General features: G+C 38.1%; 1 long non-coding RNA gene across 1 annotated transcript; it reads left to right on the top strand.

The window, feature by feature from the left end:
* The first annotated feature begins 18,066 nt into the window (after positions 1-18,066).
* On the top strand, positions 18,067-21,741 carry LOC129348302 (uncharacterized). Its single transcript, XR_008600818.1, has 2 exons — positions 18,067-19,539; positions 20,167-21,741. It is a non-coding gene; the product is annotated as an uncharacterized LOC129348302 (long non-coding RNA).
* Positions 21,742-25,311: the final 3,570 nt, after the last annotated feature.

Genomic DNA, 25,311 nt, shown 5'->3' with positions numbered 1-25,311 from the left:
GGGTTTTATTTTTGCTATGTAAAGTAAAAACAGTGCTAGGCCTGTGTTCAGTGTAATAGTTTATTCATGCTTTGAGTACTGAAAAGGTTGACTGTGTTACTTTCCGCAGAGCCCCAGACTGAGGTTAGGACACCAAGCAGTGAGACCAGCAGCAGAACCAGGCAGGATTAAAGTAGCACACATCTGTAAGAGAAGGACAGAGCGCAGCCTCTCAAGATTCATGTGTCTGTTAAATATCTAATCCAGCATAATTGTCAACATTTTGCATGTATTCTCAAGGCATTATTGGTTTACACAAGGACCTCTGTGTTTAGATAATGAAATTAGCCGACCTCCCTCCAGCTCTCGCTGCTTCATAAACTGCTTTATTAATTGCTGCCTGCACTTAGTAAGCACTACAAAGGTTACTGTAAATATACTGGATGTTAAATCATCCACAGACAACAGGAGTGGGTTCTGTATTGATCGCAGATGGTGTCGTTACTCAAAAGATCCTGCGGTGTCATTTAAGTAATGGAGCCGATTATTAATTTAGATGAAGGGCTACTTAACATTGATCAGGGATCTGGGCTCCACTTTGCTGTAATGCATAAATAAGCTGACATGAGTGTGACTCCCCAACATACAGTGCTCATTAAAGCTCATCGCATGTGCTGACATCACAAATTCTGATGTGCAGCACCTTCCTGTTTCAACTTCATGAGTGCGAGCGTACGCTTTCACCCTGCGGTGTATTTATGCTTAAGTAGCAGATTATAGATCAATCCATGGAGAACTACTTCAGGCCAAGTGCTGGTATAATGTGAAAGTGCTGTTTCAAAGGCCTGATTATCTAGAGCTGTGGGAATGGAAGAGGCTGCATTCCACTGCAGACTTTGTAAATGTTTCTGCTGATATACAGTGTTAATTAAAGCGTAGATGTAAAACCAACCAAGAAATGTTCTGAAGATGATGACATATAGTGTATAACAATGCAAGCGCTACATCTGTTGGGTTGTGCAATATTCAGGATGCCTCAGCATGCAGTCCTCCTCTGTTGACACACACATCCTGTGTCTGATGGGAAAGCAGAGCAGTGTGACGAACAGGTCATGAGCATCTTCTTTAGGGCAGTGAGGGTCATGTGAGCGACAGTGAGAAAGTCTCCAGGCTGGAATAATTCTTTAAGGCAGATGTCAAGAACTCCTCAAGGACATCATGATATTTCCAAATGTTTGAGACATTAAAGTAAACTTTTTGGCTCTTCCTCCGTCTAAAACAAAGACGTGTTGTATCCATTAAACTTCTTCACCAGCCATTGGTTAAACCACCAACTCATCACCATGTATCAAAATCATATGATTTTCTATGAAAATAAGCCCTTCATATATCAATGGAATGACTTACAATTACTTCTACAAAGTTCGAGCCTCTCTATCCACCAAACTTACTAGAACTCAAGCACACCAGCTCACCTCTGACAGACACTGTAACCACTGTTCCCTCTAAGCTGCGTGCATGCGCAATTGCGCACTGCTGACACGGTCTCCACGCACAGAAAATCTGCGCTGCGCACAAAAAAAAAATCCAACCTAAATTGTGAATAAAATAAACACGTAACAATTCATTCTGTGCTATTTTTCAATGTGAGTCAGTGAGTGACCGGTGACTGGCTGCTGCAGCCAATGATGCGATTCACATACGTATTTACCATAGACTGTATATAATGGTATTTACGCAGCTAATCAACGTCAGGCGTCCTTATGTGCAGCCATCGTTGTTGTCATAGATATGAATGAGTAGATAGGACACGCCCCTTTGAGCTGCGTGCTACAGCGAGGCTAAGCTAGTGGGGGCAAAGTTTCAGTGCATTCCGTTGATGTAGACGGCGTGAAAACGGAAACAACAAGTATGCCGTCTCACTGTGCTGCATACAGTTACACACTACGTCGTACGATTGAGACAGACAGTCTGAGGACTGAAATCTTCTAAGTTCCTGAGTAGTTCTCTGTTAGTTTGAACCTTCAGACAGTCTGAGGACTGAAATTTTAAAAGTTTCTCAGTACTTCTCTGTTAGTTTGAATTTTCTGGTTAACAGAAGCCTTAAAACTTGTGACCATGAGTCTTGATTTCACATTTAGACCATCCATCTGAGTTCTTCTCAGACCTTCACCTGTGGGTTTTTTAGAAATCCTCAACAAACTTTGATTCTCTTCACTGAACAGTAAAGTTTGTGGAGATCAGAAGGTAACATTAGTTTGATAAATGCCTTCAACTACTAGTAGACTTTATCTGGAAAGCAGTTTTCTGAAATGAGTTCTTAGTAAATCTGTCCACAATCAAACCAAGAACATAGAAAGAGGAAATGTTTGAAGAAACAACTTGATGTTTTCATTTCAGACTAGAAAACACTTTAATACCTTTATCTCTTTTTGATCGTTTTATTGTCTCTTCTGTTTAATTTGATCTTCTAAAGTCTAACTGGTGTCTTTTGAAATGTTTCGTCTTTAGTTTGATTCTTCTTAAACGTTTAGTTTTGCTCTTTTCTCACCTTTTATTCTTTTCTAATGTCTGATTTGATTTCCAAATGTTTTGTCTTTTTAATGTTTAGTTGTTTTTTCAAATGTTTTATCAGCTTGTTTGAGTTTCTTTTTCTTTCCCAAGATTTAATGTTTTGATTAAATCTTTAAGGTTTTTCTTTTTAAATGTTTTACCACCTTTTAATGTTTAATTTTCTTTTTAAATGCTTCATTGTATTTTCTGTGTAACTCCTATTTGAAGTTTTATTGTCTTTAAGATGTAATTTTCTAATTAAACATTTAATTTTTTAATTAAATGTTTTGTCGTTTTATTGGATAGGCGTAGTGAGAGACAGACAGGAAATGGGGTAGAAGAGTGGGGGAAGACATGCAGCAAAGGGCCACGAGCAAGAATCGAACCCGGACCGCTACATCAGGGACCCCTGTACATGGGTCACCCGCTTAACCCGTTGAGCTATACAGGCACCCATGTTTTGTCTTTTTAAAGGTTTAATGATCTAATTAAATGTTTTGCATTTTTTAAAACGTTTGATGTTCTTCTTGTTTCATTGTATTTTTTAAATGTTTAATTGTGGAAAATATTTTATCTGTAATTTTGAATATTTGTATTATAAAAATTTTGTTTAATTTCATAATGACGTGTATTGTATCTTGTCGAATGATCTCATTCGATATTTTTGTCTGTTTAATAGAGTTAAACATTAAATTACATTAAATTATATTAAACAGACAAAATATCGAATGAGATCATTCGACAAGATACAATACACGTCATTATGAAATTAAACAAAATTTTTATAATACAAATATTCAAAATTACAGATAAAATATTTTCCACAATTAAACATTTAAAAAATACAATGAAACAAGAAGAACATCAAACGTTTTAAAAAATGCAAAACATTTAATTAGATCATTAAACCTTTAAAAAGACAAAACATTTAATTAAAAAATTAAATGTTTAATTAGAAAATTACATCTTAAAGACAATAAAACTTCAAATAGGAATTAAACAGAAAATACAATGAAGCATTTAAAAAGAAAACAACATTAAAAGGTATATGTATATATAATTTAATTGTATTTAATGTTTACCTCTATTAAACAGACAAAATATTGAATGAAATAATTCAACAAGATACAATACATGTCATTGTGAAATTAAACAAAATTTTTAAAGTACAAATATTAAAAATTACGGATAAAATATTTTCCATAATTAAACATTTAAAAAAATACAATTAAACAAGAAGAATATTAAACATTTTAAAAAATGCAAAACATTTAATTAGATTATTAAACCTTTAAAAAGACAAAACATTTAATAAAAAATGTAATGTTTAATTAGAAAATTACATCTTAAATGTCTTAAATCTTTTTAATAATAAAACTTTTTAAAAGGTCTATTGTATTTTTTTGTCCTTTGATTTAATTGCTTTATGTTATGTAGTTTATTTATTTAATCTTCTTTTTCTGTCAAGATATTAACCCCAACCTTAAAAATGAAATAAACCTTTAAATCATAGTGAAAATACTTCTGTTGTCACAATCATGAGTTAGTCAATTATTCGGTTTATCAATTCAACTTTATTTGTTTAGCACCTTTTACACAGATGACAAAACTAAACAAGCAAAGAGAAAAAACTATGCTAAAACTATGATTACAACTCACATTTTTAAAAAAAACATTTAACATAATAAAATATGTTGTGTCCAGGGGATGGAGGGAGTTTATTGAAGTTTTCTTGGGCTCACATGGTAAATCATTTAAAATATAAACTTGATATTCAGTCTAAGGAAACTGCAGAGCGACAGAAGAACCAACAATATCTCCTGTTTTCTCCTTTAATGAGTCGACTCTTCTTGTGCTTTCAGACCAAAGAACTACAGACTCTTCACAACCTGCTCAAACTCTTGGTACAGGACCTCACCACACAGATCAAGAAGGTTTCCGTCTCATTTCTACTCTGAAGATTACCTTCTCCTGCTTAAACTGCTGACAAATGTTTCTGCTGCTCTAAAGTCTGGTCTCCAGAACTTCCTAAAAACTCTCAAAGTCTCTTCTGCTCCAGGTTGCTATGTAGAACTGTTGCAGAAAACCTCACTAAACCACATAGAGGGGCCTCAAGATAGTCGTCCAAATGAAACCATACAAAAACCAAACTAGCACAACCCAAACGCTAAAGTCTCCTGCAGCCTACCAGAGAACCTCTGAGAACAGAGAATCAGGACAGGAACTCTTACCTTCTGGACAACCAACCTTGGTTCACAAACAAGAATACAGAATGTATCTGACCAAAAACCTCTAAAGACTCACTACAGCCAAGATAAAGACACAACTCAGCTGTACCAAATCCACTAATCACTGCAAACATTAGCACCATGTGCTAACTGTGGCTAAAGAACCACATTTACCAAGACAACTATCCAGTACAAAGCCCTAAAACACACCAAGAAACACATTAAAGATGATTTTACTGCTGGAAGCTGCAAGCCAACGCCTAAAGAACAACCTAAAGCAATGGAGCCAAACCCGGTTCTGTGGTGAAGAGAAACAGAGGAAATGTTTGTCTGCAGCCACATAAAGCAGGAAGACACTGAGCTGCTCAGGTGTTCCTGATAACACCAAGCAGCCACCTGGACAGCCAATAGGAACACAGCTTCCTGGAGGTCCAGAGGGCGGGGTTAGTGAAGGAAATTTAGTTTAAAGTTGAAGCAGAAAGTTAACAAAGAAAGTTGAAAACCACCTTCTGATACCTGAAATCTCTGAGTTTTCACACAAAGAACACCTGAACATGTAAAACTGGCTTCATAGTAGAACCATCATTGTGAAAACATCATAGTATGGTGTGTTGCTCAAAAAACATTAGGACCCAGCTGTCAGGGGACAAACATGTAAGAAACATGAGAACAGAGAGAACCCAACCAGTAGGTCACAGTTTATCATCCCCCAGTCATCTCCTGAAGTCCATATGGTGAGAGACATCAGTATCTGGTTGTTAATTTACCAGAGGATGCTTATAATCATGCTGATGTGGTCTGTACTCTACAGTATTTTAGTGACTCAATAAATGCCTAAGTCAACCCGCCCAGCCAGCAGGCAGATGGGTCCCCCCACATTAGAGCCGGGTTCTGCTCGAGGTTTTTTTCCCTGTTAAAAGGGTGTTTTCCTTGCCACTGTCACCTTTTGGCTTGCTCTGGGGGTCAGGCATATGGGTTCTGTAAAGCGTCTTGAGACAATTTGACTGTAATTGGCGCTATATAAATAAGATTGAATTGAATTGAATTGTTTTTTTAAAAATGCTTTTTAGTTTTTAATAAACATTTAACAGCCTATATGTAATCAATAAATGGCCTTTGCCTATCTTAAGAAAAATTTACTCAGAACTCTGATATATTAACAGTACTAAATAAATCAATAAATACATGCATACACACAAAAATAAGTTAATACATTAACTGTGTTAAGATAAGATTTAGATTTTTAAAAAAGTTATTTATGTTTTTGCAGAATCCAGTATTACTCACTGTTTGGTCATTACATTTTGTTAGTTTGATTTCACTGTTTAAAATGATGCCACCTCTTTTCAGACAGAACCTGTGATAATAAAACAATACAAAATTTTTAGTTCCGTGTTAATAAAGCACTTAAAGCTTTAAGTATGGCTAAATGCTTTTTTCAAAATTAAATATACCACTCCTTAGGTGGTAGTGGCCCCAAGTTCAGTAAAGTTGGAAAGATATTCACAGATTCAGACTTCCAGCATCAATAACTCATTAGATATAGGTTGTCAAAACATCAACGGTGCCTCTTTCCCATTGTTGCAAGGCAGACAATGTGCTACAAGCCCAGTTTTATCAAAAGTAGCTGTCTTTCAAGCTACAGGAATAACATTGGTGTCTATGGAGTGAACAGGGTCCGTCTGCAATTTGCAAAACCGCTGCAACAGTAAAGAGAGACACATATTCAATAACTTCACTCTTATACATTGTAGTGTCACTAAAATCACTGCAGCCTTCAACTGGCTCCTGTTGACAAAGTGTTTTAACAGAAATGTAAATGCTGTAATTTGATTCTTTTAATGAACCATGTAACTTGAATGGATGTGATGCTGGTGTGACCACAGTGCACACGTCTGATGTTGCTCACAGTGGTCCAAGGGACGCTCAGGGAGTTTGTGTGTTTGCTCACACTCATGAAAAATTAGAGGGAACATTGACTGTACAGATGTTCTACACTGTACAATGACAAATTGTAATACTGGAGTAAATCAGCCATGCATGCTGGAACAATGATGCAGAAAGTCCCACCTTCAAAACTGACAGGATTGGTTCTTAATGTTTGTATGAAACCCCAGAAGTCTGAATCCATGTTGTTGAGACTAATCTCTGCAGTTTCAGAAAATTCTGAAATGCTCAGCCATGGTGTTGAACGCTTATTTTGCTCATGTTTTCTAGCATGTAAAAAAAAGAAAGAAAAGAAAACGCCATATGGACATGTTAATGATATTTTTAAATAAATAAACTTGATTATTCCTGGAAACAATCTTTAATGTTATTTCCTAATGAAAGGAAAAGGTTGTGTTTGAATTGACACTGCAGTCCAGCTAATCTTACCCAAAATAGAAGATGTATGTTTAATATCACAAAAGTGCTTTGTCATGTTGAATAAGCAGATTTTTTTCCTAACAGAAGCCTTAATTTTCTTTTAGCTAGGAGCCCTGAAAGAAAACAAAGCACAGATATGTGACTCTCAGGCTATGATGCAGTAACTTCTGAAGTCCTTAATTATGTAAAAAGTCAAAATTAGATATTCCAGAAAGGGGAGGAAACATATGATCTACTCTTTGACATCACAGTGCACATATTTATGTATGAACATCTGCTCTGCTGCGGGCTATTTTGAGCCTGTGTTTTTCTTTTTTAATTCAAGGTCACGTAATATCCTCATACCCATTCTCATAATCAAAGTTTCATTACTGCTTCAGTAAGTTCCTTATTTGTTTTACATGAAAAGTTGCTTCCAGTTATGACCCTTTTGCCTTTCAGGGGAATTTCTTCATTGGCTTTGTTCATGACTCCTGCCACTCAGACACAGGAAGTTATTGTGAAATCCTGGATTTCTACAGAAAATATGTCACTCCTACTTAAATAGCTCCTCAGTGTTGATTCTCACGTCTGCGTGTTTCATCACACTCTTCACTAGAGCGTGTAGTCAATTCAAAAGAAAATGGATAACATCTACTAAATCAAAACTGTAACTGTCACAGAAGTGTTTTTTTAAAATGCTTATTGTAATTTTTTTGCTCACAACCCAACCAACATCCTTCAGCACTGAGTGAGCTCTCTCCTGAAAAACAGAAATCTGAGTGGGAGACGCTGTGCCTTATTTATTTGTTCATATAATGATGCCACATTCTGTAGAAACTTCCGAAAAGGATGAATCTGCCTGTGATTGATGAAGCATGCAGTTAGAAGCCACGCAGCTATATACAAGCCATGACGTTCTGTTGACAAGCTGCACAAGCATTTAATGTTCTGCCACAAATGATCTGTCCTTAGAGACCTTATAAGGCTGGCAGTTTGCAACGTGTTCATAAAACAACCCAAGCAAAACAGGAACTCTCAGTCATTTTGCGTCCGAAGTCACAAGTGAAACTCCCACACAATGTGTAAACTTCTTGGAATACCAAAATAAACACAGATTCAGTTGAGCAATCTAAGAATTTGATAAGGTGCTATATGTGTCACCCGTAAGGAAATATTGTTCTGTCATTTGCAGCAACATGTCGATGTTTGTTCGAATCCGTTTTATCAAAATTTGTACAAGAATATCCTACATAACAGTGTTTCTGTTATGTGCCTGTTATGTAAAACAAATACAAATTTCTACCAGAGTCCTCATGTCAGATTACACTGTCAGTTAAAGATTAACACAAAGTAATTGCATGAAACAATTTTTAGTGTGTCTTTTCCTGGTGCTCCACATAACTGATGTTTCATTAAATCTGCTGTTGTGGCAGATTGCTTATGCTACTGAATCAGTCTCCAAACTCTGCACCTGTTCAGGTGTTGTGACTGATGTTGTCCTGGAATTCTGACTACATGCCTCCCGACTACACCATAAAGTAAAAAAGAATGCATATAGTTGAGCCATGTTGCAAGATGACCAGTGTCAGCAACAGTAAAAAGAGCTGGGACAGTAAATTGGCTCGGAATCGATGAGTGGGAGTGTTGGGTTGTGGGAAATCTGAGCTCATTTCCTCCCTTGTCAAGGTCCAGTAAGCATATGGGTAGTTCATCAACATTCAGGCATTTACTGCACATCACACAGAGGTGTAAAGGATGGCATCGACTCACTCACCTTAGCGAAAAGCATAACAATATAAAAAACACAAAACAGCATTTTAATCAAATCTCCTCAGATTAAATATCACGTCACAGAATTCTTCAAAAAATTAACACTTTTATTCCCTGACACCTCTTTCCATGAAACACTGCCACAGTATGTGTGTGTGGATAGGACTGAACTTTGTCAGTCTGTTGGAGAGGCAGTAGGGCACAGCTGAGTCCTGTAGAGGTTGTGTCAGGGCCACTAAACACGTCCCCTGTGTGGAGCACCATTGAGGAAGGACCATCTGCTTCTGTCCCGGGATGCTTAGTCAAAGCAGGCGGAGCAAAGCGAGCCGTTTCTGGCGCTCCTAATCAATAAGAATCGATTCCTCACTAATCTCAAATACAGCCAAGCTGATGAGATGTCACACATGTGACCTCCTGCAGGGAGGGGCGAGAGAGGCGTGGCTACTGGGTAACACAGATATAGCACCTACATGTACAACAGCAAAAACACTTTCGAAGAAACAGACATGTAGAGACAGAGATACACAGGACAGGACAGGTATGTTCAGAGTTGGATTCACACAAAATAAATAATAGGCATGTAGACATTGTGGGAGGTGTGCGGTTATTCAGCCAGAGAGCGATCTACTTTTTCAGGTTGCACTTGTATGAACAGCTATTGTACTGCTATTCTCTTTACCACCCATCTCTAAACCTCCTCCTGCTGCTGATCTCAGTCTCTCTTGTTGCTGGAAGACAATTAATCAGCGCTTTGTCGGCTGGATGGCTCACATTCACTGCAGCTGCTGTGCTCAGCAGAAAGGTAAAATAAATAAAGAGCAAGCAAACCTTCTAAAGTGAGTGATGGATGGATGGATGGATGGATGGATGGATGGATGGACGGACGGACGGACAAACAGACGGACAGACAGACAGACGGATGGCTGAAATACTGAATGACAATAGCGACCTTTAACATATACTTTTTTGTCGAAAGTCATGCATAGACTGAAGGAAACTGTCAATGTCACACAGCCACAGATACTGTAGTTAGAATAGCAGTAATAATAGAGGCACAACAAACTTCTTGACAAGTGGCAGAGAAGCAGCAGAAATCGTATGAGAAGCACACAGAAAGATGCAAATGCTCTATAGCTCACAGATCAAAGAGCTCAATGACAGGAGATTTTACAGGGCAAAGGAAGGTGGTGGAGTGGCACCACAGAAAACTCCGAATGTGCTTTTGTGCAGTGAATGTTAAACATTTACCAATATTTTACCTGTTCCTTCTCCTGCTGTGCACCTATAAATGTATCCTATCTTAATACCTTGGATTCTTTTGGATTCTCTGTTTAATCCTTCCTATATGGAGAGTTGGAGAGTGACTGCATACAAAGGGATGCCAGGATTCAGAGGGAGGCGTGGAGTTATACTCTTAACAGTGAAAATGAAGAAATGTGTATTTGAATTCATTTGGACTGAAATGTTTTAGCTATCTCTGTCCTCAATGTGTTCACTACACAAACAGTGAAATCCACAGAGATTATTTTTGCACATATGCACTATGTGTATCATAGGAAGAAAAATCACAGGTTCTCAGGTGCACCTTATACCATGAGCTTAACCATGACTCAGGTATTAGGTAACCTCAAACATTGTCACCATTTTTAAAGCTTAGACACATGCAGATTTATGCTGTTACTACTTTTGCATGGATACTGGACATTATATTTTAAGAAATCATCAACATCAGTACGCATACAGACCAGTCCAGCTGCGTCAACCCCTGACAAACATGAATTTTCACTTCCTCACTGATTTTTAGTTCCCGGTTGATGCAGAGCAACAATTTTCTCCATAGTGGCAGAAATATGCACACAAGTATTTGTTGACTGACTCAGAATGAGACCACATCACCACTATGATTTACAAGTTTGTTTAATGATATCTAGAGGGTTTCACTCTTGGTGTCATGAGGTGTAATATTGGCTGTCAGTCATCTCTGCTGGCGAGAAAAATAGAAACTGTTCAGTAGCTGCTGAATCAGTGCTGCTCCAATAAATTAGTAATTTTAAATAACAGTATTCTCTTCGTCCTCTGGACTTCTTGTTCATATTCAAGCATTTTGGGCCTTTTTGAGGACAATATCAAAGTAAAAAACACACTTTTGTGCATGATAACATGAAGGGAAAGTGACAGAAAGACCATAAACTGGCAAAGAATCAGAGCAGAAAGGATTGAAATAATTGCATTTGTGGCTACATACCATGCAATTACAGTAGTGAGCACACAGTGAGCTCCTTGATTCCTAATTTGCAGATCATGACTGCTGTGAAATGCAATTAATGGATTCCTGATTTATTTAGTGGGCTGTGATGAACGAGCTCCTGGGAGCTCACTGAGACAGACTGCAACGTACACTCCATCCAGGCTGAGCATAAGGGCTTCTTTCAGAAAGTGAAGTTATTCTGCCTTTGAGGATGCAAAGGGAGATGGGAATGGAAAAGCACATTCAAAGAAATGTAAATTTAGATGTAGCTGCATAAAAGAATAAAATGCACCGAATTCACAGTTAACCCATACCAAGTTAAATATAGAAATAAGTAACAAACGTGTGACAGTGTCAACGCTGTGTCACTCTGAGGTCCCTATGAGGTGACATAGATGTCAAAACAGCAGGTAAAGAGCCTATTGTTTGGAATGAGTCAAGTAGAGTGTCATGCAGAGGACACAATTTATCTTTATTTTTTGCGAAGAGACGGATGCCAGAGAACAGTCTGAAAAATGTAAGACAAACAAGATTCCCTGGATGACTGCCATGTCCCTGCAGGTACAGACTAGGATTTAGGGGAAAACAGGATGTAGTTTGGTGATAATTGGAGGTACCCTCTGGAAATCTCTGCTTTGTAGTTAAGCTTTGTTTGAATATGATGTGTGCTATTAATGAGAATGTGAGGGAAACATTTGTGATACCACAAAGCCTCAAATAATTTTAGCCGCACTGAAGGAAACATTTTGCATGCTTTTCATTTTACCACAACTGACGTGCGGCGTGTGATGAAGTGATGCTGGTGAAAATAAATGTAAGACTTCAGTTGAAACACCCTCACGGAAATATTATTCATTTACAATGGAAACCCAATCATCTGTTCAAATCTGGAGCAAGGGAGGCCTAAATATGTAAATGCTCATAGTGAAATGTGCCCCAGTCAAGTCTTGCTGCCAGATATTTACTCTGTGTAAGAGACCCTGATGGGATTCGCAGTGACTCAACTTCTACCTATTCCTGTCTCAGTATAACAAGTGTTTAGACTGTTTGCCAAAAATCGAGTTCCTGCCAGATGTCGCCAAGCAACTGATTAATTACCAGAGCCTCCTGAGAATACAAGAGTGAACCCAAAATAGAAGAGGTCACTTTAACCCCAGTGGTCCAAGGAGTCCACCAGCTCTTACGCTTTAACAAAGCCATTTATTTTAATCTAAGGAGCTCTTTAAGTGAATAGTGAAGTACTTTGAAAAGTAGTTTTCTATTTGCTTTCTGGCTGAGACTTAGATGAGAAGATTGACACTAGTCTCCTATTTGTCTGACACAGCTGGACCCAGTTGGTGGTTAGATTAACTTCAACAGCCGACTGGTTCAGTACAAAGCTTAAAGAACTCAGCTTTAGAAGCCAGTGTCACTAATCATACTGGGGATTATGTGCAGGCTGCATCGATGTCCTGGAGTCTCCACTGGTTACCTGGTAACCTCACAGCGATGACAAGACTTCAGTGCTTCTTTGCAGTGACTCAGCAAATGAGATTTGTGGTGACAGTTTGAGGTGCTGGTAAACAGTGTTTTTGGACAGAAGCAGGCTAGTTGCTGCCCTCTGGCTCCACTCCTTATCCAAAGCTACCCACCTGCTGCCATTTCATATTTAACTGACATGAGAGGGGTTTTGATCGTTTTATCTAACACTTGACGAGAAAGCAAATGAGCATATTTCTCAAAATGACAAACTAATACATTAGCACTGCAGAACTTTGCATGCCCCCTCAAGTGACAGAAAGCAGTGGGAATATTTAAACACAGCATGTTGGAGCAAATGTTTCAGAGGATTTGTGTTTTAAATTTCAATTCAATGTCCTAATTGCTCCTTTTGTAATCTAATTGTATTTATTCTTTCCTGGACAATTACAATTTACAGTCAACATTGTGGTAATGAAGCGTCTTTCGTCTGAAAAATAATCAACCAGAATTACAACAACTTGTTACACTCAGTCAGACATGGAGGAAGATTCTTGCAGTTTTATACTTTTTCGGTGATCAGTTATGGTCTTGGGTGCATTACCGAAATAAATTACTTATGTGGGTATTATAATCAGCCCCTTTCTCAGAAAACTAATAAAAATGATCATCCGTCCCTTAATTGTGAGCATTAAGGAGGATCTGCAGACAAGGGGGAGTCTGGCTGTTTCGTATGTAGGAGCAATAAGCATGCCGTCACAGCTCCAGTGGGGAATAATTTAGATTTTCTTCCTCCATGTCAGGAAAAGGTGTTTAAAATTTGAGAGACAAGGCTGAATGACCTTGTTAAGCTCTTTGAAAGAGACATAAAGAAGAATGTTGATGGAAAAATGCAATTTACAATAGTTATTTTACTCAGATTTTTACATAAGAGAAATTTTATCCCCAAAACAATAAAAGCCCCTCACATTATTGTTTGGAAGACATCTTCACACAGCCTTTTTGGATTTATATAAAACCTTACCTAGAACTGAATAATTCCACAAAAACACTTCAGAAAACAATGGCAGAAGGATTTAGAACAAGAGATGATAAGAGCTGGAAATCAGCCATAAAGGAAATGCTTAATTCTCTCAGAGACACAGTTTAAAATACTCCACAGACTGCATGAACACCATTAGAGAGGAGCAGGCCGGGTCAGCACCTCCCTCTCTGGATGTTCCTTAAGTGAACCAATCCCCAGGGACTGTGGAAGAGATCACTGTTTTTTTTGTCTGTAGCGCTATTTCTACCTGAACTCCAGTGCTCACATTATTTGAATGAAGAAATTTGTTACCCAGACGAATGGTCAAACACACAATAAGCTTATCAGGACACACAGCACTATTCAGTAGGATACATTCATTGCTGTTTTGTCTCTTTATAGGATTTGCTGAAAATAAGAAATATAAAAAAATAGATTGGCCTATATTTGAAATATAAAAGTAATACATATCTGTAAGATTTTTTTTCTCCAGCTGATATCTCTGGCAGGGTAGCCCTGGTTCTACTCACCGTGGACCAAGGTTATAATCGTTAACGAAAACTAACGAGATAACGAAAACTAGAAATGAAAAAACATTTTTGTTAACTGAAATAAAAATAAAAACGAAGCTTTATTAATAAACGATAACTAACAGAAACTGTAATAGAGTCCTTACAAAACTAACTAAAAGTAACTAAAATTATAGAGAAATTGTCTGTAGTTCTCGTATTTGTGAACTGTCAGCAGGAGACAACAGCACATCACGTGACGTGTCTGTGTCTCCGTGTTGCCGTCCGTCCATCCGGTCGCAGACAGGCGGGTCTACACCATGACCCGCAGCATGGCAGCGAGAGTCGGGAGAAAGCGCCACAGTCCTATTTGGGATTATTTTGAGTATGACTGTGTGTCAGATAAGAGCAAATGCCTTGTGGTGGAACGTGGTGAAATATGTGGCGTATTTCTGAAAGGTAAAAACCCCACGAATCTTAAAGTGCACTTAAAAAGCTCGCATAAGGAGGCTAACCTAGCTTACCTAGCTAACCTAGCTTACATTGAAGCGGTGAGGGAAAACGCCCGACCCCCCTCGACGGAAACACAGTCCAACTCCCGGCCAGGCAACATCGTGCAGCCCGAGACAACATCACAGAAAACACTTGTCCAGTGCTTCCAGCGGCGACCCGATAGCTGCTGGTCAGTAAACTCACAAGAACACCACAAGCGAGAGGACGCACTGGTAAACCTGTTCACTGAGACAAGTATGTCTACGCGACTGTGTGAGCAGCCTGCCTTTAGGAAGTTCAGCAGCTAGCTCGAACCGAAATTCAAAACACCCGGAGCTGCAAGAGTAAATGGTCTTATTGGGGCTAAAATGGATAGGGCTAAGAAGAAACTTAAAGAGATCATAAAGGAAGCGAGAAAGCTAACGTTATGTGTAGATGGCTGGAGCAGACGAGGACTGACAGCATCTTTCATGGGTGTGTCAGCTTGTTTCTACCATCCGCCTGGAGGTAAAGTTCACCATGCACTGCTAAACCTGCACCGAATGGAGCACCCACATACCGGATAGGCCATTGCCCGCTGCATCGATCAGACTTTAGATGCATGGAATATAGGAGAAGACAGAGTGCTGCTTGTTGTGACAGATAACGGTGCCAACATAGTCAAGGCTGTGCGGATGCTTCACGATAAAAGGCGACATGAAGACCTTGGCGGTCCTCAGGCCCAACCAGGAAGTCCAGGAGACGAACAGGATGAACAGTGGATGGAGTCAGACTCAGAGGAAGAGTCAGATGAGGGTGAAGAAAGCATAGGCTTTGGTGAGTGTGCTTATATTGACACCTACTTTATCAGTCTTAGTAATTTACCTCTGTTATTTTGTCATTTAAATATATATTGAGCAGTATTGTTAGCTTTATTTTGATATTTGTATGTTACTTTCTTCAACAGAAAAACAAATGTATGGAGAATGTATAGCCACCATGGGTTCAGCTTGCACAGAGACAAATGCTTTTTTTTTTTACTCATTTAGCTTACATCAGCAGCCATATATCAGCCTAGGTTCAAAAGTTTGCGTTTAACACCAGTAGTCTACATTTTCACATTATGGTTATCATAATCATTATTAATAATAGTAATTAATACGTTTTTATTATTGTAAAAACTTCATATCCAATATAATAATTGTATGGATCACACAGTGAAGAAATGAAATACAGTAAGTGAAATATAGTGAAACAAGTAAACTTACATAAAAATTGTCCCTTCTGTAGAACCAAGGATGAATACAGCCAAAGTCCTAACTCTTGATTCAGTTTTTATTAAATCACATACACATCTCAAGTGGCTTAGTACCTACTGTTTTTTAAAAACTTCTTTTGTGAAATATACTTTTAATGCTAAATCATCTGATTGCTAGTCTGTTTTTTTCTTTGTACTTTGTTTACGAACTGGACCTGCCAGAAGATGGGGAGCACAACAAGTTCCAGAGAATGTCATGCTTGGCCCACACCCTTCAACTCACACTGAAAGATGCCATGAAGCACCCAAGCGCTGATTCACTCATAGTGAAAGCAAGAAAGCTGGTACATGCTATAAGGAAATCATCAGTGGCAAATGAAGAGTTGATCAAAAGATGTGGCAAAACGCTGGTCCGGGACTGTAGCACGCGCTTGAACAGCACCTATGATATGCTTAAAAGACTGCTAGATATCAGAGCTGAACTAAACCAACTACTTGAGGAGCTGGGCATGGACACACTTCTCGCAAGTGATTGGGCTAAGATGGAGAACCTTGTCAAACTGTTCGAGCCATTTTCCATTCATACAGACCAGCTTCAGAGTGACAGTCAGTCTCTCTCACAAGTAGTGCCATGTCTGCTCAACCTTGAGGCACATCTGCAGACGAATCTGAGGAATCAGTTAGCCCAAGTGCTGCTGAAGTCTTTGCGAGAACGTTTTGCAAGCATTCTTAGCCCTGACTCCACACAGTTTGATGCTACACCAGCAGGAGCCTGCTTAATGGATCCAGGGGTTTCACTGGTTCTTCAAACAGCAGATGCCGCACCACTGAAGAGGGCTGCACAGTCCTTTGTGCAGAACCTGGCAGCCCAGTATTACCCAGCTACTTCTGCTCAGCATCAAGTTGCAGGGCCCACTCAGACTGTACCAGGAGCCTCTCCCACTGTTCTTCTTAAGTACCGTTTCCTTGCTTCCCGTATGGAGAGCAACATGTCACCTACAAATCAGCCTAATCTGACTGATAGTGTGTTAACAGAAATGGAGAAGTATCTCAATGACGTCAAACAGGGTGTGTTTAATGAGACACCATTGGAGTTCTGGAGGTCCAGAGAGGCTGTCTATCCAAAACTTGCCGCCGTGGCATTGGATCTCATTAGTGCTCCTGCATCACAAGCCTTTGTGGAGCGCATCTTCTCTGTGTGTGGATTGTTGTCATCTGGTCTAAGAAACAGAACAACTACATCTCTGGAGAAACATGTTTTCCTCAAGATCAACAAGAAGTTGTTGCTTGACTGAATTACACTTGTCTTTCTGTTTCTTCCCCACCGACAGAGACAAACACGGTTCACTCTTTCACAATGCAGGGACTCTTTTTCTTTACGTTGGACACAAAACTTTGGAAGTTAGCACAGAAAGGTAAAGCGTATAAGCTTCCAGCTTCCAGTGAATATGCACTTTAGGGGTCCAAAATGAAGTTTTTTTGCTGTTGTTGTATTGTTGCTGAAGGCTGCACCCTGTGTAGATAGTCTAGATATGTGTACCCATATCTAAATTTTAGGTACAGTTGGTGTTGGAGTGTTCAAGTCAATACATCTTCTTAAATAGTATGTGTTCTTGAGTTTTCATTACCCAGTACTTTTTCCTATCTTTTTTTAATGTCATCACTGAAGAATAGTCCATATTACAAAAAAACTAAAACTAATACTAAAACTAATAAAAACTAAACTAAAACTATGCAACATGTAAAAACTAAAAACTAAAGAAACTAACAAAGATGGATAAAAAACTAAAACTAAACTGATATTGGAGACGTAAAGTGAAAACGAAATAAAAATAAAAACTAATGAAAAATTCAAAACTATTATAACCTTGCCGTGGACTTTCTGACAGGCTGTCAGAAAGCATAAATGCAAAGTGTGAGCATGTGACACCTTTTCATTCTGGCGTCAACACTTTTTTTTTCTTGGAACTCCAATTATGGAAAGCCGAGTTTAGCTAAGAATCAATGAACCAAAATGAGATCCACCTACTTATCTATATCTTATTCAATAAGTGAAGTGGCTGAATGATAGCCCTTATAATAAACAATGTGATATTGATTAAGGTGAAGTAAATTATTTTAATTTTATTTCAGTATTGATTTAAATAATATTACTGAGATCATTTCAGCCACAATATTCATAATGTAAATTTGCATTAGGCTTGGACATGATGTCCTGAATGATTTGTAGTGCCCTGAGTTCGAGAGAGGCCCTTAGTACTATAAATATTTGCCCTTTATGGGCTCTAAATGAGCTCATGTCAAGAGGCTTTCAAGTAATGCATAGAGTTTTAAGCTGGGGTGATGAATCCCAGATTGATTAGCAGCACCAAATAAGCAAATATTTGACATTAAATTCCACATTTACCATTTGTATGGTCTTTTGCAAACTGAAGTGATAAGAACAGCAAAAACACAAGAAAGCCTTTTACTCTGCTGTGTTGACTTGATCAAGACCACAGTCCACAGATGGGTTATTCGTGGTACAAATTGTAGTAATGGACAGAGTAATTACAGTGTGCCATAGTACATACAGTCTCTACTGTAGCTTTTCTGTCTTTAGAGAATGAGGGTTCACTAAAAACACCAAAATGCAGCCTAATTGACAGACATCACTGTGCCTCAACAAATTGTCACTTCTTAAAGTCATGCATTGCAACAGGGTGCACACTGTAAAACCTTCGTTACAGCTCCTAGAGTCTGTGCACATATACAGGGTGTCCATAAAGTCTCTTTACAATTTTAAGAATTTATTACAAAGGCATTTGATAAGATATCTTAACCAGATTTGTTTTATTGTAATCAGCAGTTGTCAAAGTTTTTTCTACCTCATTTAATATACCTCTATATGGGCACCATTAGTTACACGAAGCACATCAAGACGGTACTCGATTTCTTGCCATGTTCGCTGTAGCATAGCCTCATCAATGGTGGCAGTGGCATCAGAAATCTTTTGCTTCAAGTCAGTAATGTCCCATATCTTTGTTCAATACACGATGTCTTTAACATAACTCCATAGAAGAAGTCCAAGGGAGTGATATCTGGTGAATGTGGTGGCCAAGGAATTGGCCCATCCCTTCCAATCCACCGGTCTGAGGAGTAGCCATTTTTTAGGGCTTTATTTAACAGTGCCTCTTTCACCAACAGGATACCTGAAACCACTGTTCCCTCTAAGCTGCGCGCGTGCGCAATTGCGCACTGCTGACACTTTCTCCGCGCACAGAAAATCTGCGCTTCGCACAAAACAAAAAAAAAAAAATCCAACCTAAGTTGTAAATAAAATAAACACATAACAATTCATTCTGTGCTATTTTTCAGTGAGTCAGTGAGTGACCGGTGACTGGCTGCTGCAGCCAATGATGCGATTCACATAAGTATTTACCATAGACTGTATATAATGGTATTTACACAGCTAATCAACGTCAGGCGTCCTTATGTGCAGCCACCGTTGTTCTCATAGATATGAATCAGTAGATAGGACACGCCCCTTTGCTACAGCGAGGCTAAGCTAGCGGGGGCAAAGTTTCAGTGCATTCCGTTGATGTAGACGGCGTGAAAACGGAAACAAGAAGTATGCCGGCTCACTGTGCTGCATACAATTACACATTACGTCGTAAGATTGAGACAAGGAAACTTGGAATGACTTTTCATTGGTAAGAATAGTTTTTGGCTCTTTTTTCATTATGAAATCTTCTTGAGAGCTTCCAGTCTATGAGAGCTAACTAGTTAGCCACTAGCAAAACACTAAGGCAAGCTAGCAGCTTGACAACCAAATACCAGATGATTAATAGTAGCTGTAGTATAGTTGTACAAGCAGTAGTAGTAATACTAAAAGTACAAGCAGTAGTAGTAGTATAAACAGCTGTTAGAGTCATAGAAGTAGTATCAGCATTTGTAATAGTATTACAAGTTGTAGTAGCAGTGCCAGTATCAGCAGCAGTAGTTAATGTAAGACCACTACTAGTAGTAGTCACATTACTATTACTACCACCAATACTACCAATAGTAGTTATAAAGCCTAACTCATATATATCCAGATTACCATCTATGTTCTTCCTCCAAACCCATTTTATGATTGGGATTACAGGCAGTTCTTTAGGACTGCTCTCAAATAATTGAAATGTTACTAAACAAGGTTATACTTATCAAATTAAATAGCTCTGGTCTCCAGTATAATGGCGAATTCGGTTCTTTGTACTTAATTTATTAGCATGATTTCTTTTTAATATGTTGTGTACAGACTTAATTAATTCTCTGTCTACTTTTCTTACTCCATGTAGGTTTCCCAGAGACTATGAGTTGAGGAGGAAGTGGAAGTTTGTCGGCTTAGACCTGGTGTCATTTCATCAGTGTTAAACTTCCTGGCTCATCTTTGAAGAGTATGTGCCAGAAAGACCACAACCAAGCAGCCTTGAGATCTTAGACAGCATCTCCCTCAGGTGGGTGTCAACGGTGTTCACGGTCAGGTCTGTGGTAATCCTGTCAAAAAACAAAACAGAAAAAAATCTAGATTATAAATCAACATGTAACCAAAGCACTCTGTGTATAACGCCATAGTATAGGATGTAGTTCAGAAAATGTCAAAGTATAGTATGCTTTACTCAAGAATGACATAGTATGGCCTGTAGTTCATAGTACAGCATGTTGGCAAGAAAAAACTAAACAGATTATTATGTGGTTCGAAAAGCACAAAATGATAGGATGTTGCCTAAACTTGTAAAAATGTATGATATGTAGTTCAAAAAATGTCATAGTGCAATATATTGTCAAAATAGTATGTAATTCAAGAAAACATCAGAGTATAATATGTCATCTAAAAAATGCCATAGAATAATAATTTCATTGCACAAGTAAAAGTATAGTAACTTTTAAAACTGTTCGAATTCTTATATGTTGCTAAAAAAACAAAAAAAAGTCACAGTAATATGTCAATTAAAAAAGCCTATAGTATAGTGTGTCGCCCAGCAAACATCATAGTATAGCATGTCGCTCTAAAAACGTCATAGTATGGCCTTTAGTCCACAGCTGTCAGTAGGTGAGGAGCAAAACAAAAACAGTCCAAACGCTGGTTTCCAGAGGGTTAGACGATAATTTATTTGAAAGAGTAAGTTTACAACAACACAACATGTGAGGGGGTTAAAAGCAAATGGGTGTTAGTAAAATAAAAATAAATCAACAGAACTAAAAGTGAACTTCACATTGACATTGATGGGCATTCCAACCAGGAACAAAGTAAAAGATAATCAATACAAAAAAACTCTTCCTGTTCACCTCTTAAAACCCAAAAACACACCACAGTAGCACCCTAAACTAAAACTACCAATGGGTTCCCTGTTTTCCTTTCTGAACAAGTCAAAGGTCTCTCTCTATCTCCCCATATATCCACCAACCACTGGAACACATCTCCAAAGTTCTGCCGGGCCAGCTCAGCTTCCCTTCAGAAGAAGTTCCACCAGATGAAGGAGCCTTTTGAGAGGCAGCTGGCATCGTGATTGGACTGTACTTTAGTCTGTTCCAATCCAGCTTCAGCTCCAGAGACGGCAGGCGGGACGAGTCAACGGAGGCCGGGTCCACGAAGGCATGCAGCTGAGTACAATCCAGAAAACAACAGAGGAGGAGTGCAGTGGCCCAGGGCCAGAACAACCAGAGTAGCATCGTATGTCTCTTAGAAAACATCATAGTATAGCCTTTGGTATGAAAAAACACCATCATATACATTGTATATTGTACAAATAACAAGTCAAAGGAAAGAGACATACATTGTAGAATTGTAGTAATTGTGGGCTGACTGATTTACTGATTATCAGTATTTTATTTTTTACTAATTTATGGTAATAAATACATTTAAAAATGGTGCTACTTTGGCTCTGAACCTTTATCTACCTGTGGTTGCTCTGTCTTCTGGAGTGATTTGATTGGTTATACGTAACGAATAAAACTCCTTTAACTTCTGTAAACAAAACAAAAACGTATCAACAAAGTTTCCTGTTAGAGTTTGTGTTCTTCTAAGTTTAACTCCAAGATTTTAAATACTTTCATTTACTGCAAATGAATATCGACTCCAAATGTCTCACTAACAATCATTATCAGCCTTACAAACCCACAAAACACCCCTTTATACTCGACCACACTTAGTACAGTCTGGTTCCCCCTTCTATAAATCTGCTTGGAATCTTCCACTTCCTGTTTGTCAAAGTGGCCTTCTACCTGGACAGGTTTTGTTGGAGCTCATGCAACAAACATTTTGGGTAACTGCACTTTAATATGGATGGATGACACTGAATTAGAGTCTGTTTTAATGAGACTGAGTTAAGATGTGTAGCTGTCATTAAATAGTAAATTATTTCTCAAAAATCACAGAGAAAAGTCTGAAATGTTTGCTAGGTTAGCATCCCACATGTTCTTTGGCTCAGCTAAAGCTAACTCTCTCCAACTTCTGGATCTCTTGAGTTGCTTGTTGTTAAAATATCTTGCTAGATTTGCTGAAGCTCAGAAAGTCTGGGATGTTTGTTAGAAAATAAGCTCATTCTCAAGTCTTATCTGAACTGTCCTCTTTTGTTTTAACTTTCCCTAAACTTAGGAGTTAATGAAAGAGCAGCACATCCAGACTCAGTCTCATTTATGTAGAGATTAAACTTCAGTGTCATTCATTGATGTTAAAGTGCAGTTTTTCAAATGTTTGTTGCACATGCTCCCGATCAAACCAGTCCAGGTGGAAGACGATGTGAAGAGAAAGCTCCAGAGGATGAATGTCACACATTTACATTGGAAATAAATGTCCTTCAGTTTGACATTGTCATGCAAATGATGTTCAAATCTTTGAGTACTTTGCTGATGTTTGTTTCTAAGTGTTTTTTGACACTCGGCCCCAAAGATTAAAACCTTTTACGGCTCACAAGCTGCAACAATTCACACATTATCAACTATCTTTCTGACTAAACTAAGATAAAAAGTGAAAAACTGCCTGATTCCTGCATCATGAATGTAAATCTTTTTGGTTTTTATGACAGTAAACTGAATATATTTGGGTTTGACATTTTATAAACCAAAACAAGAAATGAATTACTGAAGAAAACAATCAACAGGTTAATGGTCAAAGAAAATGTGTTTTCCAACATAGATGGCTGAATTACTCCAACATTACAAGATACATACAATTTGAATTCAATTTTATTTATATAACGCCAATTACAGGTCAAATTGTCTCAAGACACTTTATTTTTATATTTTTTGTCACATTAAAAATATGACAACGTAAGAAATTTAAACCTCGACTAATCCAATTTATTATTTGGTTTTTAAGAGACTAATCGACAACTAAAATAACTTTCTCCACTAAAACTAATAAACATGAGGTCAAATAGAAGGAACAGTTTTAAATACTACAGTCCCACGACGACAAGAATAAAGTTTCTCAACAAAAACTAAATCTGCTGGTGGATTCCATTAAAGTCCTAATAAAGGATAATAAAGTGTGATACTAAAGGTTTGTGGTGCTAAAAATGTCCAAGTAAAGATATGAAGTTGAACATGTGGATGGAGGTTGATAAAAGTTGACCTCCCTTCATTTCGCGACTCCATGGATTTTATGGATGGTGGTTAAAGACCTGCTCTTGTAGTCGTCTTCCTTCTCGTCGCTGTAAAAAGTCAGTCCATCCTGGCCGACTTCAACATCTCTTCATGACAACTTGTTCTGCCTCCGACCTGGTGGAAACTCCAGAAACTCAGGAAAACCCGTGGAGACTCGAAGAACTCGTGGAGACTCGAAAAACTCGTCGGGCGGGGGAAGGTGTGGTGGGCGGTGGGGGAGTAGAGGGGGGAGGCCGCCACCCACCTCCCTGCCTACTCTCCGCCCTGACTCCACCCAGACTCCGCCTTGGCCCTGCCCATGTGGTCACTTCAGAAACTACGATGCCAAAGGGACGACGAAATTATTTCTTTTCATCTGATCTGTAGCTCAGTGAGTTAAGGATTTGCCTATGGAGCTGCAGGTCGCTGGTTCAAGACCAGACACTTCTTAAATTTTCTCAAAATCCTGACAAAGACAAAGAAAGAAAAAGGCCGGTGGCTGGTCTTGAACCTGCGACCTTCCACTTGGTAGTCCTCTTCTTATCCTCCTGAGCTACTCGCTCAGATATTAATTCTTCTTTTTTTTGCGCATTTATCATCTATTTTTCGTTGTTTTCGAGGGTTTTTTTTTAACTCGAGTCTCGACGACCGTTTTTCTCAGGAGGTTGGACTTCAGCCTTTGTGCTGGAGGGTTGAACCCTCAGTTCCAAGACTTTCCAAAGCCTCCACACCTCCCGAGTCCTCAGGACCTGAGCTTTCACACAGTCTGAGGGCTGACATTTTCTAAGTCCCACAGTAGTTCTCTGTTAGATTCAACTTCCAGACAGTCCAAGGACTGATATCTTCTAAGTTCTTGAGTAGTTCTCTGTTAGTTTGAACCTTTCACAGTCTGAGGACTGAAATCTTAGAAGTTCTTGAGTAGTTCTCTGTTAGTTTGAACTTTCTGGTTAACAGAAGCCTTAAAACTTGTGACCATGAGTCTTGATTTCACATTTAGAACATCCATCTGAGTTGTTCTCAGACCTTCAGCTGTGGGTTTTTTAGAAATCCTCAACAAACTTTGATTCTCTTCACTGAACAGTAAAGTTTGTGGAGATCAGAAGGTAACATTAGTTTGATAAATGCCTTCAGCTACTAGTAGACTTTATCTGGAAAGCAGTTTTCTGAAATGAGTTCTTAGTAAATCTGTCCACAATCAAATCAAGAACATAGAAAGAGGAAACATTTGAAGAAACAACTTGATGTTTTCATTTCAGACTAGAAAACGCTTTAAGACTTTCATCTGTTTTTGCTCTTTTTGATCGTTTTATTGTCTCTTCTGTTTAATTTGATCTTCTAAAGTTTAACTGGTGTCTTTTCAAATGTTTTGTCTTTAGTTTGATTCTTCTTAAATGTTTAGTTTTGCTCTTTTCTCACCTTTTATTCTTTTCTAATATCTGATTTGATTTCCAAATGTTTTGTCTTTTTAATGTTTAATTGTTTTTTCAAATGTTTTATTGCCTTGTTTGAATGTTTTTTTTCTTTCCCAATATTTAATTTTTGGATTAAATCTTTAAGGTTTTTCTTTTTAAAAGTTTTACCACCTTTTAATGTTTAATTTTGTTTTTAAATGCTTCATTGTATTTTCTGTTTAATTCCTATTTGAAGTTTTATTGTCTTTAAGATGTAATTTTCTAATTAAACATTTAATTTTTTAATTAAATGTTTTGTCTTTTTAAAGGTTTAGTAATCTAATTAAATGTTTTGTATTTTTTTAAATTTTTAATATTCTTCTTGTTTAATTGTATTTTTTGAATGTTTAATTATCGAAAATATTTTATCTGTAATTTTGAATATTTGTATTTGAAAAATTCTGT

This window comes from Amphiprion ocellaris, chromosome 3, assembly GCF_022539595.1.
Source record: "Amphiprion ocellaris isolate individual 3 ecotype Okinawa chromosome 3, ASM2253959v1, whole genome shotgun sequence".
NCBI classification, from domain to species: domain Eukaryota; kingdom Metazoa; phylum Chordata; class Actinopteri; family Pomacentridae; genus Amphiprion; species Amphiprion ocellaris.
Note: the sequence above shows the minus strand (reverse complement) of the source record. Positions and strands in the feature narration are given on the sequence as shown.